The 17,305-nt window shown below is 36.7% G+C and overlaps 1 pseudogene; it reads left to right on the forward strand.

Annotated features, from left to right (window-relative positions):
- The first annotated feature begins 13,588 nt into the window (after positions 1 to 13,588).
- On the forward strand, positions 13,589 to 14,235 carry LOC112913760 (myosin regulatory light chain 2, ventricular/cardiac muscle isoform pseudogene; annotated as a pseudogene).
- Positions 14,236 to 17,305: the final 3,070 nt, after the last annotated feature.

Here is a 17,305-nt window from a genome sequence, read left to right on the forward strand (position 1 = left end):
ATTGAACACATATACCTCTTCTGTAAGATACATCTCAACCTTCTTGCACCTGAGAACGTTACACAGCATTTCTACACTATATTTGAGGGCAATCGGAAAGAGCAAAATCACCAACATACAGCACCAAAATGCAAAACACGTGGCATTAAATAGACCACACAAAACGACACTTGTTTACAGTATGAAAGCTTAAACAAGAAAGCAGAATTATCTTTGTATTCAATATCAGCTAGGAAAGTGTGCATGGGGCAATTCAAATTTTCTGCCATTCTGCACATGCTCGTGTCCACAAATGACTGTGAAACTGTCATGAGTATTGATCTGACTGTTAGAAACAAATTTTAGAAAATAGGATTTGCAAATACAGATGGTCTGTAAATAGACTATCCCTAGTAAATCCTCATTATCTGCAGATTCTATATCGTTTGTATGCACATACATCTATAGAACTCATATCTTAATAACAATATCATGTTTCATAGTATGAGTGCACCACATTTATTTAAGTGTAGTTGAAGATATGTTTGCCATGCCAACATTTCCTTTTGAACGTTCAGGTCGACTCTAGTTATTTTACCATTATAAGCAATGCTGAAATAAATATCCATGGATAGTTATCCTCAAAACATTTATATTTATAGAAATTTATGGGATTTATAGGAATTTATGGAAGGTGACATTACTAAATAAATGAGTAGGTGTATTATTTTGTTTCAATATGTAGTTCTTTAAAAACAACTTTCCAAAACAATTTTAACAATTGACTCTCCAACTGGAAATACATAAAAGCAGCAGGAATTCAGAGAAAAGTTACTAAATCTAGTTTTTCATGCTTCACCTGCAAAAAGCAAAAGTGCATCAGTTTCTCAGAATTACATTAAATAAGGAAAATAGTATGTGTGGAAATATCATATATATTTAAGTGTTACCTGTTTATTCACTTGAAATTGCACTGTTAAGAATATGCCATCAGGGCACCTGGGTGGCTCAGTGGTTGAGCATCTGCCTTTGGCTCAGGTCATGATACCGGGTTCCTGGGATCGAGTCCCATGTCGGGCTCCCTGCAGGGAGCCTGCATCTCCCCCTGCCTGTGTCTCTGCCTCTCTGTGTGTGTCTCTCATGAATAAATAAATAAAATCTTTAAAAAAAATAGTATACCATTAAATGATTTTTCCAATACAACCATTTTTTCTAATGGTCCCTCAGATTTTTACATTTAGCATTATTATATCCTTCTGGATCTTTTCTTTAAGAGTTTAGTAACTTTTCCTTTTTATAGTCTGTTGACTTCATCTACATATTTTTGTTTAATTTTATGATGGAATAAATTTTTCCTAGACATAACTCCAAAAGCCAAATAACGATCCAACATGTGTTGAATATACCACAACATACTTAAGTTCCTCTATTGTTAGACATTCAAATTTTTTCCCAGACATTATTTTCAATTAAGCTTATTGCTGTATAATTTTTATACAATAATCTGAACCCGTTGAAAGAGTGCAATTCAATGAATTTTGAAAGTTATATACACTCATAAAACCATTGCCACAATCAAGACACAGAATACTTCCTTTTTTTAAAAGAATCTCCTTATGTTTATTTCCAATCAATTCCCTTCATCATCTCAGGACTCCAGAAAAACAATGATCTGCTTACTGTCATTGTAAATCAGTTCACATTTTCTAGAATCTCATGTAAATGAAATTATGTAATGTACATTTTCTCTGAGTTCTTTACCGAACATAATATTTTTGAGATCCATGCATGTTATTGCCCCTATCAGTAGCCTAGTACGTTTTTATCGATAATTAGTATCCCACTGCTTATATGTACCATCATTTTAATTACCCATTTACATGGTGATAGACATATGAGTATTCCCCATTTGGAGGAATGTTTTGAATAAAGCTGCTATAAACAGTGGTGTACAAGTCTTTGTGTGGTTATATGCTTTATTGTGTAATTGTAGGATGGCATGATATGTACATATTTCATTTTATAAGGAAACTATCAAATAGTTATCAAATAGTGCTTGTGCCATTTCCCTTTCCCATCAGAAGTGTACAAGAGTTCCAATTTGTCCATTTCCTAACCAACTTTACTATTATTCGAATTTTGAATTATAGCTCTGATAATATGTAAAAATGGTGAAAGGAGTAAAAATGGTGAAGGAGTTCAGAACAAGTGTCCCTAAAATGTGCCACTTTGGCAGGTGGAATATTGTGAGCTAAAGGCAACCAAGACGCAACAGACTCAAGGAGAACTTTTACCTCTTCCTTAACTGCCTAACAGAAGTTAGATAGGGGACCTGATCCAAGAAGAGAACCATCACCAGAGATAACTACAAAGAACATGGGCTAGGTGTCATAAACTCTTGAGGGGAGAAGGAATAGCTCAGCAAGTCCTAGAAATCAAATTCCTCACTGTGCCTATTGTCTCAGCATGACACTACAAACATTTGCTTACCAAACATTTGCTCTTCCCATCTTCCTATGAATTGTTTTCCTTCCCTTTGAAGTCCTACCCCCTTCTTAGCTCAGAATGGCATAGAACCTTCAATTACCCGACAGCATGTGGGTCTCATATTCTGAGGGGACCCCTGCACACTTGTAATTAAATTTTCCCCTGTCCTGTGTTAATCTGATTATTAGACAAGACAAAGAATTAAGAAAGGTATAGATAAAATTTTCCTCCCCAACAATGGTATTTCGTTGTGGTTTAAATTCACATTATCCTAATGTAAATGGTTATACTTTTAACTTACATTTAGGCCTATGCTCCTATTCAAATTAATTTTTGTGAATGGGATGAGGTAAGGAGTAAGGATTTATTGTTTTGTTTTGTTTTTCCATAAAGATATCCAAATGTTCCAGAACTACTTTTTTTTTTAAAGATTTTATTTATTTATTCATGAGAGACACAGAGAGAGAGAGAGAGAGAGAGAGGCAGAGACACAGGCAGAAGGAGAAACAGGCCCCATGCAGGAAGCCCGAAGAGGGACTCAATCCCAGGTCTCCAGGATCATGCCCTGGGCTAAAGGCAGTGCTAAACCGCTGAGCCAACCAGGCTGCCCCAGAATTACTTTTTTAAAGAGATTTATTTATTTATTCCAGAGAAAGAATGTGTACATGAGTGAGTGGGGGGGGGGGGGGGAGCAGAGAGAGAGAGAGAATCAAGCCCCAACATGGGGCTTGATCTCAGGACCCTGAGATTGTGACCTGAGCCAAAACCAAAAGTCAGATGCTTAATTAACTGAGCCACCCAGCCACCCTCAGGATTACTTTTTAAAAAGAACTCCCTTTCCCTCATTGAATTGCCTTAGGACTTTTCTCAAAAATCAGTTTACTATATATATGAGTAGATCTGTCTTTGAACTCCCTGTTCTGTTCAGTTCATCTAAATTTATCCTTTCACAAATGCCACACTTACTTTGATTATTGTAGCATTAATATAAGTCTTGAAGTCAGGTATTATGTGTTATAAGATTGTGATTTATAACAAGAAATATATATTTCACATTCCTCCCCATTTCTGACACAGAGCTCTTAAACCCTTGAAAATTCCTCAGCCATTCGAGTGACAGGGAGCATCTTTTGTTGTAATGGTTGGTCTCCTGTTCTCAGTTCCTGAAATCACTTCATAGCCATAAAAGTGAAATGTGCATTTTATTAGTCATAACAAGCTCCTTTCAACCAACTGAGTGTATGTTAATGAGGTGTCTTTTGGAAATTTCTTCAAGATGGGGGCTGCTGTTTGCCATTAGACTTTCAGTCTCATCCTGTCACCACCTTTTGGGAGGAGAGAGGGGCTACAGACTGAGTTAAATCACCAATAACCAATAATTTAATCAATCATGTCACGAAGCCTCCATAAAGACCCAAAAGACAGAGTTCAGAGTACATGCAGAAACTTGGGGAAAATGGTGCACACTTGGTGGCATGGAAGTTCCAGGACCTTTTCTCAGACCTTGCCTTATGCATCTCTCCCATTTGGCTATTTCAGTTATATCCTTTCATAACAAATCAGTGATCTAATAAGTAAGATTTTTTTTTTAGTTCTGTGACCACTCTAACAAATTGATTAAACCCAAAAAGGAGGCCCTTGGAACTTCCAACCTGTTCAGAAGCCCAGGCAACAACTTGAACTTGTGATAGACACATAAAGTGGGACACGGTGGGTGCAGTCTTATAGAACTAAGCCCTTAACCTGTAGACTCTGATGCTATCTTTGGGAAAATCATGTCAGAATTGAGTTGAACTGTAGGACACACAGGTAGTGTCTAAAAAATTGCCTGGTTATGTGAGGGACAACTCCCCACCCACTCACACACTTGCACTGCAATTGGTCACCAGGAACATTATATGAGTCCTCCAACTTTGTTTTTCTTTATAAATTGTTTTGTCTATTCTAGGACACTTTAATTTCCATATAAATTTTGAAAATAAACCTGTCAAACTTGACTTGTACCTCAGTCTTTTATTTCTTCTTTTTCAATCTATAAGTGTTTTATTTATTTTTGACTTATTAAAATTTCTAGGACCTCCAATAGAGAGGCTAACATTCTGGCCTAACTCTCAACTTAGGGAGAAAACAACTTTATCATTAAGCATGATGCCAGCTACAGATACCATGATTCCATGTCCAGCAATGTCCTTTATCAGGTTAAAGAAACCTCTTTTGAATCCCAACTTGCCAAAAATTTGTATATTGAATAGATACTATTTTGTCAAATGCCTTTTTAAATGTATTATTCTTTTTATATGTTGCCAGTTTAAATTTTGTAATTATTTTGTTACAATATTTGTATCTATGTTCATGTAGGACGTTGATTTATAATTTTTTTCTTGAAATAACTTTGTCTAGTTTTGATGTCGACATGATGCAGTTTTCATAATATACTTTTCTATTTTCTGAAATAATTTATGTAGGATTGGTATTATTTCTTTCTAATTTTTTTCTTTTTTTTTTTTTTTTTTTTTTTTAATTTATTTATGATAGTCACACAGTGAGAGAGAGAGAGAGGCAGAGACACAGGCAGAGGGAGAAGCAGGCTCCATGCACCGGGAGCCCGACGTGGGATTCGATCCCGGGTCTCCAAGATCGCGCCCTGGGCCAAAGGCAGGCGCCAAACCGCTGCGCCACCCAGGGATCCCTCTAATTTTTTTCTTTAAGAATTCACCAGTAAAATCCTCTCAGCCTGAGATTTGTTTACAGGGAAGTTTTTAATTATGAATAAAATATGCTTGGTACACTAGAGATATTAAATTTTTTTAGTTCTTCTGTCAGTTTTGTAATTTTTATCTTCCAAAAATTATTACTTGAGTCATCAAGTTTATTAAATAAAGTTTTCAGTAGTATATACTGATTGCTCCTTTAAGTTTTTAAGGCCTATGTTTATTAGCATACTCTCTTTCCTTCTTGGTACCAATAATATGACCTTCTCATTTTACTGTGATCAATCTTTTTATGCAATGAATGGTGAGCTATAATCAGCAGACAAATTTGTCCCATTATTGCTTTTGTATAACCCATGAGCTAAGAATGGCTTTTACACTTCTAAATATTTGAAAGAAAAAAAAAACAAGTTATAAACCGTTCCATGATATTGCAAAATTATATGATACTCAAATTTCACTGTCAAAGAACAGTTTTATTGGAATTCACCTGTGCACATTCATTTACATATAGTCTATATTTGCTTTTATGAGGAGTCAGCAGAGATGAACATTTGTAACAGACTTAATTGCCAGTAAATCTTAAGATATTTAACATTTGGCCCTTGATAGAAAATGTTTGCTTATACCAGTTTAGAGTTTTACCAATTTTATTGATATTTTCAGAGAAACAGATATTGCTTTTATTGATTATTGTCTATTAGACATCTATTTTCTGTTCTACTAATTTATGCAATTATCTTTATTATGTCTTTCTACATGAATTAGGTTTAATTTCCCCCTCTTTTTCTACTTTTACAAGGTGGAATAATTGATCACTGGCCTGAGATCTTTCTTGTTTCCTAACATAAGTATTTAAAAATATAGACTACACTATAAGGAGACATAAGCTGCAGTTCATAAATTTGGATGTTATTGTTTTCATTTTTATTCCATTTAAAATATTTCTTAATTATTTAAAGAAAAAGAAGGTAAAGCAGAGGAATCCACTCTATTAAATATGGGCATATGGCAAAGCTATAGTAATAAAAGTGGAGTGAAATTAATTAATCAACCATAAGTTTAAACTCTATTCAACTAGGGACAGATTAGATTTAGTCAATGGTATATTAAAGTCTACTGTTACATAACAAATTGCTCTAACATTAGTGGCTTAAAATAATAAACATTTATTGTCTCAGTTTCTAAGTGTCAGGAAGCAAGTTTAGCTGCATCCTTTCAGTCAGTCTCTCACAAGGCTGCAAGTAAGGTACTAGCCAGGGCTCTAGTCATCTTAAGACTCTACTGGGGATCGTTCTGCTCCCACACTCATTCATTTGGCCATTGGCAGGCTTCAGATCTACTTCAAGCTTATTTTTGTGGCTGTTGACAATGTTCAAGTTCTATTCCCTGTTGACTAGAGATGTCAGTCCCTTGTCATGTAGCTTTCTCTATAGGGTAGCTCACAACATGGCAGCTTGTTGCCCCAAAGTGAGAGAAGAAAAATGAGAGGGCAAAAAAGACAGAAGTCACAGTCTTTTTGTAATCTAACCTTGGAAGCAACATCCCATCACTGGCCGTATTCTGTTGATTGGAAGCAAGTCACTAGGCACAGCATACTCTTAATTGAAGGAGACTACACAAACATATGAGTACCAAGAAGCATGATCATGAGAAGCCATTTGAAATGCTGCCTACCAACGATGGTGCTAAAAGACTGGCTTATTGTATGGAGAACAGTAAAGCTAGATCTCTACCTAACAACATAAAAAGATGAAATCCATATGGATTTATAATCTACACTGAAAGATATAATAACATTAGTATAAAATGTAGAGTTAGGGATTGAAAGAATTTTTAAATAAAAGTTCAAAAACAAACTATAAAAAAATGACTTCTTGATCACATAAAAAATCAGGAATTCTGTAAGATAAATAAGAAAAAAAGTCACAAGAAGAAAGAATGGAGGAAAACACTCTTAAATTCTAAACATATAAGGGAATAGTATCTAAAATGTATTGCAAACTTATCTAAATCAACAAAATCACAGAATCACTCAAAAAAAAAAAAAAAAGGATATGAAGAAGCAATTCGAAAGAGGAAATCCAAAGGCTGACAACACAGAAAAAGAGGTTCAAACTCATTATTAATCATTGAAATGCAAATTAAAAGAACAATGAAATAACATTTTAAGTCTCAGACTTGCAAAAATAAGTACTCTGAATAATGCAGAAAGTGGAAAGGAAGTATGGATATAGGGACCTTCTTACCGTGGAAAGAATAATATCACAACTTGGCAATGTCTAGTCACATTAAGTATATGCATACCTTATCACATCAGCTCTTCTCCTAGTTCTATATATCTTAAAGTCTTAAAAAATTCCATAAGGGAGAATTTATAAAAGGATTGTCATTGCAGGATTATTCAATTTAGCAGGTAGTTAGAGGCTATCTGGAATCCACCATTGGGAGAGAGAATAGGTATAAAAATGGAAAATGCACCCTTATGGAACTCTGTGTAACAATAAGATGGAACAGATTTAATATTCACATAGTCACACTCAGGGATCTTATAAACATATTACTGAGTGAAGACAATAATAATAAAAAGGAATATAATGAGGAGCACCTGCATGGCTCAATCAGTTAAGCGTCCACCTCATAATTTTGGCTCAGGTTATGATCTCATGGGTCATGAGTTCAAGCCCCACGTCAGGCTCCATGCTCAATGGGGAGTTGGCTTGAAGATTCTGTCCAGCTGCCCCTCCCCACTCTCTCTTTCTCTAAAAATAAATAACAAGTCTTTCTTTTTTAAAAAGGAATAGAATGAAATAGCTAATACTTTTTTAAATTATACCATTTAATAACACTTTTTAAAATGCAGTATATTTTATTCCATATATATATACCGTAATTCATTTTAATAGTTAACATTCATTGAGTATTTAAATTGAGCATACTGTATACAATTATTTTTGCTGCATGACTATTTTATTAATGTTTATCCTGAGAAATGAGACTGAAGAATCAAAGAGTCAAAAATGTGAAAGTATCTCTATGTATACTCTCAAACCTCTCCAGAACTAAAATTCTGATTCATGTTCCCATCAATTGTGCATGGCAATGCTCTTACTATAAATATTTGGAACTTAATTCTAAAAAAACATATCTCCTAATTTAATAGATAAACATTTTAATATGTATTTCTCTGATTTTTAGTGCAACTGAATATTTTCCATAACTTTATTGGCAGTATATTATTTTTCCATTTGAAATTTTTAAAAAACAGCTTTATTGAGGTATAACTTATATGCAAGCTCTGAATATATTCAATGAGTACAATTTTATGAGTTTGACATGTACTAGCACACATGATGTCATTACCACAATCAAGAGAATAGACATACCCAACACTTCTAAAGCTTCCTTGTGTCCTTTTGTTGTGTTTAATTTTCTTAAGACTATTTTTTAGAACAGTTTTAGGTTCCTAGCAAAATTGAGATGACAGAGATTTCCCATCTCCCCTCTTTGTCCACACGTGCATAGCCTCCTCCACCACCCTTGATTTTTTGTTTTTTTTTTGCGATCCATCCTTTTAAATTTTAAAGTACATATAGGCACTGTATTGTACAACAAATCTCTAGAATTTATTTATCTATCAAACCAAAATTTTATACCCAATGAACAACTCACTATTTTCCCCATGGGTCACGCTCCACCTTCTGGCAACCACTAACTATTGTATATTCTGTGTCTAGGAGTTTGACTATTCTAGATACCTCATATAAGGTATGAAGTCATGAAGTATTGGTCCTTCTGTGAATGGCTTATTTCACTTAGTGTAATGTCTTCCAGGTTCCTCCATGTTGTCACAAATGGCAGGGTTTCCTTCTTTTGTGAAGCTGTATAATACTCAAGTCTATGCATAGACCATATATATTCTTTATTCATTCATCTATCAACAGACATTTGATTTGTTTCTGTATCTTGACAATTGTGAATAATACTGTAGTGAACATGAGAGTGCAGATATCTCTTTGAGATCCTGATTTCAATTCTTTTTGTTATATACCTATTAGTAGGATTGCTGGATCATACGTAGTTCTGCTTTGGGTTTTTTGATAAACCTCCATACTGTTCTCCCCAGCTGCTGCACCATTTTACATTCCCAGCAATATACAAGGGTTCTAATTTCTTCACATCCTCACCAACAGTATCTTTTAAAAAGGTATAATAGCCATTCTAACAGTTGTGAGGTGATATTCCATTATAGTCTTGATTTGCATTTTCCTGATAATCAGCGATGTCAAGCATCTTTTCACCTACCTGTTGATTATTTGTATATCTTCTTTGGAGAAATGTTATTATTTTTTTTTTTTTTTGCTATTGACTTGTTTTTTTTCTTATATACTTTGGAAATTAACCTCTTACTAGATAGATATTTTGCAAGTATTTTCTTCCGTTCTGTATGTTGCCTTTTTATCCTTTTGATTATTTCCTTTTCTATGCAAAGGATTTATGGTTTGATGTAGTCTCACTTGGGTAATTTCACTATTGTTGATTGTTGCCTATGTGCACCAAAATACTCAAAAAAAAAAAAATCGTTGCCAAGACCAATGTCAAAAAGCTTTTCCCCTATGTTTATTTCTAGGAGTTTTACAATTTCAGGTCTGTGTTTAAGTCTTTAATCCCTTTTGAGTTGATTTTTGTGTGTGGTACAAGGTAGAGGTCTAATTTCATTTTTTTGCCTGTGAATATCCAGTTTTCCCAACACCATTTGTTGAAGAAACTTTCCTTTCCCCATTTTGTCTTCCTGGCACCTTTCTTAAAAAGTCAGTGGACCATAGATGTAGGAGGTTATTTCTAGGCTGTCGATTCTGCTCTATCAATCCATGTGTTTGTCTCTCTTCCAGTATTGTACTATTATATTTATTTATTTATTTATTTTTTCTTTATTTTTTTTTTAATTAACTTTTATTGGTGTTCAATTTACCAACATACAGAAAAACACCCAGTGCTCATCCCGTCAAGTGTCCACCTCAGTGCCCATCACCCATTCCCCTCCAACACCCGCCCTCCTCCCCTTCCACCACCCCTAGTTCGTTTCCCCGAGTTAGGAGTCTTTATGTTCCGTCTCCCTTCCTGATATTTCCCAACATTTCTTTTCCCTTCCTTTATATTCCCTTTCACTATAATAGCTTTGCAATAGGGGTGCCTGGGTGGCTCAGTCAGTTAAGCATCAGACTCTTTATTTCAGCTCAGGTCATGATCTCAGAGTCGTAAGATCCAGCCCCACATTGGGCTCCAAGTTTGGTATGGAGTCTGCTTAACTTTGTTAAGTTTATTCTACATTTTATTCTTTGATGCTACCATAAGTGAGATTGTTTCTTCGTTTCCCTTTCAGATGGTCTGTTGTTAGTGTATAAAAATCCAACTACAGGCAGCTGGGGTGGCTCAGCGGTTTAGTGCCGCTTTCAGCCCAGGGCCTGATCCTGGAGACCCGGGATCTAGTCCCACATCAGGCTCACTGCATGGAGCCTTCTTCTCCCTCTGCCAAGGTTTCTGCCTCTCTCTATCTCTGTGTGTCTCTCATGAATTAATAGATAAAATCTTTAAAAAATAAAAATAAAAATTCAACTGCTTTTTGTATGTTGGCTTCACATCACATAACTGCTGAATCCATTTATTTGTTTTAACAACTTTTTGTGTGTGGAGTCTTTTGGATATTCTTCATAAAAGATCATGTTACCTGCAAAAAGATAAATTTTGCTTCTTCCTTTCTGATTTGAATGAATTTTCTTTTTCTTACCTAGGACTTTTTCTTGCAGAGGATTTCCAGTACTATGTTGAATAAAAGTGGTGAGAGTTGACATCCTTATGTTGTTCCTGATCTTAGAGACAAAGTTTACTTTTTTTTTTTTTAAGATTTTACTCATATATTCATGAGAGACACACATACAGAGAGAGAGAGAGAGAGAGAGAGAGAGAGAGAGAGGCAGAGACACAAGCATGCAGGGAGCCCTACATAGGACTCGATCCCAGGTCTCCAGGACCACTCCCTGGGCTGAAGGCGGCACTAAACCCCTGAGCCACCCAGGCTGCCCCAAGTTTTCCATTTTTGCCTATGATGTTAGCTGTGGGTTTATCATATGTGATCTTTGTTATGTTGAAGTACATTCCTTCGATACCTAGTTTGTTGACAGTTTTTATCTGAATGAGTGTGAATATTTTAAGTGTTTTTTTCTGTGTCTATTGAGGAGCTCTTGTGATTTTTATCCTTCATTCTCTTAATGTGATCTATCACATTTATTGACTTGTATAAGTTGAACCATCCGTGAATCCCAGAAATAAATCCTACTTATGATGCATTCAATGTACTATTGAATCCATTTACTTGTACTTTGATCTTTGCATCTATATTCATCAGAGATAATAGCCTGTAGTTTTCATTTCTTTTAGGTTTCTTTGTTTGATTTTGGTATCAGAAATGCAGGACTTTCAAAATCAGTTTTGACGTATTCCCTCCTCTTCAATTTTGGAAAAAGGTTTGAAAGGTGTGGTATAAATTCTTCTTTAATTTTTTTTTCAATATTTTCCCTCATGCTGCATTATTGCAGAATCTGGAAGGGGGATGAACCCAGTTCTACCCCTCTGCCCGTCTCTGGGCAGAATGGGGCTAAAATGAAACGAGAAAACACTCAACAGACACCAGCTGGGCAAAACTCTGTACTCTAGGGCCCCCTTGAACAATGACCCCTTGATTTGCTGTCCAAAGACCCACCTTATTCCTGAGGATAGAGTAGCATGGGGATGCAGAGAGCCAAGTCTGAGTATAGTCCACTTTTGAGGACTTAGCAGGCACCCATAGAAGACCTAAAGTCTCTGGAGAGAAGCCTAGATTGAAGGGGCCTACCTCCCAGAATTCAGGTTTGGAGGGCTGAGTCTAGAGCCCTGATTTAGGGAGAAGGTTTGGTCTGGGAACCCAGAATATAAGAGAGAAGACCAAATTCTGAAGTTTAGGTTTGCAGAGGGAATTTGAATCCTGGAGGCTCCATAAAAGCCCAGGTTTGCGGGCCCTGGGTCAGGGAGTACTGGGAAATGTTGGAACAGGAAGGCTGAATCTTGGAGCCCAGGAGGAACCCCAATTTGGGGAGGGGCTGATCCCAAAGGTGGTTTGGAAAAACCTGCCTGGCTGCAGCCCTGGTGCAGTACTTGGTCTCCACACCCCAACCAATGTGGGACTCGATCCCAGGACTCTAGGATCATGCCCTGAGCCAAAGGCAGATGCTCAACTGTTGAGCCACCCAGGTGGCTCATCCCTTTCATTTCTTTGGCATCCATTCTAATGTCTCTTTTTTTTTCTTTTCTGATATTCTTATTTTGAGTTTCCCGTCTTTGTCGCTCAACATAGCTAAGGGTTTGTCAGGTTTGTTTAGTGTTTCAAAAAAGAACTCTTGGTTTTGTTGATTTTTTTTCTACTGTATATTTTCTAGTTTATTTATGCTCTCATTCTTATTTTTCCTTCCTTCTGCTAATGTTGAGCTTAGTTCGACTTTTTTTAAGTTCCTTGGGATGTAAAGTTAAGTTGTTTATTTGAGATCTTTTTTTTCTTTTTTAATGTAGGTGTTTATTACTATAAACTTCCCTCTTAGTACTGTTTTTGCTGCATCTTATACGTTTTGATATGTTATGTTTCATTTTCATTTCTGAAGATATCTTTTGATTTTCCTCATTTCTTTTTTGGCCTATTGGTTGTTCAGGTTTATTTTTAAATTTCCCCATATTTGTAGATTTTCCAATTTTCCTTTATTGATTTCTAGTTTTATACCTTTGGAAAAGAAATGTGGTATGATTTCAGTTTTCTTAAGTTTATTAAAAATTGTTTTGCAGCCAGAGTTGATTTTTCCTGGAGACTCTTTGGTGTGCACTTGAGAAGAATGTTATTCTGCTCCTGTTGGGAGGAATTTTCTGTGTATGTTCATCAGATCTATTTGCTCTATGGTGTTGTTCAAGTCCTCTGATTCTGTATCAGTTTTCTGTCTGAATGTTCTATCTATTGTTGAAAGTAGGATACTGAAGCCTTCTATTGCTGTTTATTTCTTCCTTTAGTTCTGTTAATATTTACTTTAGGGATCCCTGGGTGGCGCAGCGGTTTGGCGCCTGCCTTTGGCCCAGGGCACGATCCTGGAGACCTGGGATCGAGTCCCACGTCGGGCTCCCGGTGCATGGAGCCTGCTTCTCCCTCTGCCTGTGTCTCTGCCTCTCTCTCCTTCTCTCTCTGTGACTATAATAAATAAATAAAAATTAAAAAAAAATATTTACTTTATATATTTAGATGCTCCACCATTTCCTCCTGTTCATAGCCCAATCTCTTGGGCTCCTCCACCCAACTTCTCCTGGGCTGACCAGCCAAATGCCCCCTTCCACAGGCTTTCACCATCATGGACCAGAACAGGGATGGCTTCATCGACAAGAATGATTTAAGGGACACCTTTGCTGCTCTTGGGCGTGTGAACGTGAAAAATGAGGAAATTGACGAAATGCTCAAGGAAGCTCCAGGTCCAATTAACTTTACTGTGTTCCTAACAATGTTTGGGGAGAAACTTAAGGGGGCAGACCCCGAGGAGACCATTCTCAACGCATTCAAAGTGTTTGACCCTGAAGGCAAAGGGGTGCTCAAGGCTGATTATGTTCGGGAGATGCTGACCACACAGGCAGAGAGATTTTCCAAAGAGGAGATTGACCAGATGTTTGCCGCCTTCCCCCCTGATGTGACTGGCAACTTGGACTATAAGAACCTGGTGCATATCATCACCCACGGAGAAGAGAAGGACTGAGGGGGCTCACCAACCAACCCTGGGCTTGTCTTTGGTGGGGATGTAGTCCCTGCCCTCCTCTCACTTTGCCCAGTAATGCTGCCATCCCTGCTACCGGCCCGTTAGTCGTGTGGCTGCCTCATTAGCCACCTTCATCTTCTTTGCAGCCTCTGTGGCATATAGATACCACGTGGCCACATATCCTGTAGATGGAAATCCATCCAGAAGCTGTGTTCAAATAAATGAGAGGTTGTCTAAAAAAAAAAAAAAAGATTTCCAATCTTGTGTATATTTATTTATTTATTTATTTATTTATTTATTTATTTATTTATATTTGCAATATCTTCCTGATATAATGTCCTTCTTTTTGTCCTTTAAAATAACTTCTGATTTAAACTCTATTTTACTTGATATAAGTATAGCCACCTCTATTCTCTTTTTTCATCACTTGCATGGAATATATTTTTCTATCCCTTCACTTTCAACCTATATGTACTTTTTTTTTTTTTTTTTTTTTTTTTTTTTTTTTTTTAAATTTTTTTATTATTTTTATTTATTTATGATAGTCACAGAGAGAGAGAGAGAGACAGAGACACAGGCGGAGGGAGAAACAGGCTCCATGCACCGGGAGCCTGATGTGGGATTCGATCCCGGGTCTCCAGGATCGCGCCCTGGGCCAAAGGCAGGCGCCAAACCGCTGCGCCACCCAGGGATCCCAACCTATATGTACTTAAATCTAAAATGAATCTCTTCTGGAGAGCATACACTTGGGTCATGTTTAATATCTCTTCACTGAGATTGGGAAGTTTTACCAATTATATTTAATTATTGAAAGAGAAGGACTTTCTATTGCTCTTTTGTTCGCTATATTCTGTTTTGCAGAGCAATTTAGAGGTCAGAGAACTGGGTTGATCAAGAGTTAGGAAATGCTAGAGCAAGAACCTGCCTTGGGATCTGTGTCTCCATAATTTGTGCTTTAGGTTAGGTGTTGATGAGCTAGAACACCAGCCAAACCCAGCACACCACCTGTTTTTGTCTAGCTCTCAGGTAAGAATGGTTTTTACACTTTTAAATGGTAGAGGAGAAAAGCAGAAGAAAAAAATTTCTGAATGTGAAAATTCTATGAAATTCACATTTCAGGGTACGTAAGTTTTATTGGAACTAAGGCATGCCCAGTCAGTCATTTACATGTTGTCCATATACTTTCATGCCATAGAAGCAGAACTGAGTAATTGGAGAGACCCTATGGCCCATAAAGCCTTAAATTTTACGATCTGACCCTTTACAGACAGTTTGCTTACTCTTTCTGTGAGCTTTGCTTCTCCAAGTATGATCTCTAGGCCACGAGCAAGAAGTATCATACAGTAATTTGTTAGAAAGGTGGAATCTCAGGTTCACACAAAAGATCTTTTGTTTCCAGATCTGCATTTTACAATGATTTGTGCCTACATTCAATTTTAAGAAATATTGTTATATTAGTATGCTGTTTTGGCAGATGGGTTGAAGGAGGACAAGTCTAGCAACTACGATATCAGTTGGCTTAAGACTAGGAGACAGAGGAGGAAGGAACCGGGTTCACAGACATTTGAAGAATGTCTGCCATTTGGGGGTGCATGGGAAGGCACACATTCTTACCCCAGGCCTCTGAGATTCCTGCATATAAATACACAGAGAATAGGAAGTCATGTGTAAGTTAATATAAAAGTCTGCATTTCTTCCTATTCAAGTGTGTTTTGCCAAACCTGATCAACAGGAGGATAATCAAATTAGCCAATATCCAACTTCCCATCTCCAGCTTCAATGAGACCAAAGAAAACGGGGAGAGAGGGGGTTCCTGACAAGCAGAAATGCTGTGTCTACTAGAAATTGACCTGAAGCACTGCTATGGGGAGTTTCTCATGAGAGAGTAAGTCAAATATTTTTCTAAAGCATCGTTACAATGCTAGAGTAGTCTTGAGTAACATGGTACAGTCCCCCCTTGAAAATACTCTACAAGAAAATTCGCCATGTACTATTTCTTTCTTTCTCTTTTTCTTTCTCTTTCTTTCTTCCTTCCTTTCTTCTGTAATGAGAACTTTTAAGATTCACTCTTTTAGCACCTTTCAAAAACATGATACAATATTGTTAACTTTATTCACTATGGTGTACATTACATCTATAGAATGTATTTGTCTTACAACTGGAATTTAGTACCTTTTGATCACCTTCCCACATTGTGCCCACTCCCCACCCCATAGTCCTGGTAACCACTAGTCTGTTTTCTTATCTATGAATTCTTTTTTTTTTTTTTTTTTAGATTCCATATGGAAGTAAAATCACACAAACTCTGTCCTTCCCTGTCTTATTTCACTTAGTCCTCAAGGTCCATCACTGCTGTTGTAAATGGGAGTAGTTTTTTTTTTTTTTTTTTTTTTTTTTTTTTTTATCAAACTGGAGGTTTTCTTCCTTATTGAGTTGTATGAGTTTTTAAATATGTATGAATGATATTAACTCCTTATGAGATACATAATGTGAAAATATTTTCTTCCACTTCTAAAATATTAGAATATTTGCTTTGAGCTCCACCTATTTCCTTTCCTGTTTAAGGAGAAGATTCTAGGCTGTATGCCTTTTTCTCTATCTCTCAGAGCTGTGCTTGCTGCTCAGAACCACCTGCACCTTTTCTCTAGGACAATACACTGAAGGATGTTGGGTGCAAGTTTTACTTCTCTCCCTCCCTTTCAGAAGGAGACATCTCAGGATTGTGCATCTTTTCTCATCCCACAGAATCATGCTGTTTGATGAAAACTAACCACTGTCTTTCCCTGGGAAAGCATGCTGAAATGCCCAAAAGATGCGTGCAGCCTCCCCTTCTCTCCCTTCTTTTGATAGAGGATTCTCAGGATTGTGCACCTTCTCTCCAATTCTGCAGCACCATGCTGGCTGCTGAGAGCCACCCACTTCTTTTCCCTGGGATTAGGGCTGGAATGCCAGGAGGTGGATGCAAGCTCCACTTATTTCATGTCCTGAAAGAGAAAACTTAGGGTTCTCAGAAAGGTATTTTGGCTCAAAAATTGTTTATATGTGTTTATATTTGGGGGGGGGGGACAATGACTGGAACTTCTTCTATTCTGCCTCTTACTAATGTCACTCCAACATTTTTAATATATTAAAATTTGATGCACATGAAAAGCATAATTTTGAAAGAACTCACAAATACAAGTCTACACATTTTAAAGATGAGAATCACTCTTCTAGGGGAAGAGAGTTAAAAGAAAATATGAAATAATTATAGTGATAACCCTACAAGCACAAATTTCTCATCCAACCTTAAGGTGGTTGGGTATTGGAGAA

This window comes from Vulpes vulpes, chromosome 1 (assembly GCF_048418805.1).
Source record: "Vulpes vulpes isolate BD-2025 chromosome 1, VulVul3, whole genome shotgun sequence".
In the NCBI taxonomy this organism is placed as follows: Eukaryota; Metazoa; Chordata; class Mammalia; order Carnivora; family Canidae; genus Vulpes; species Vulpes vulpes.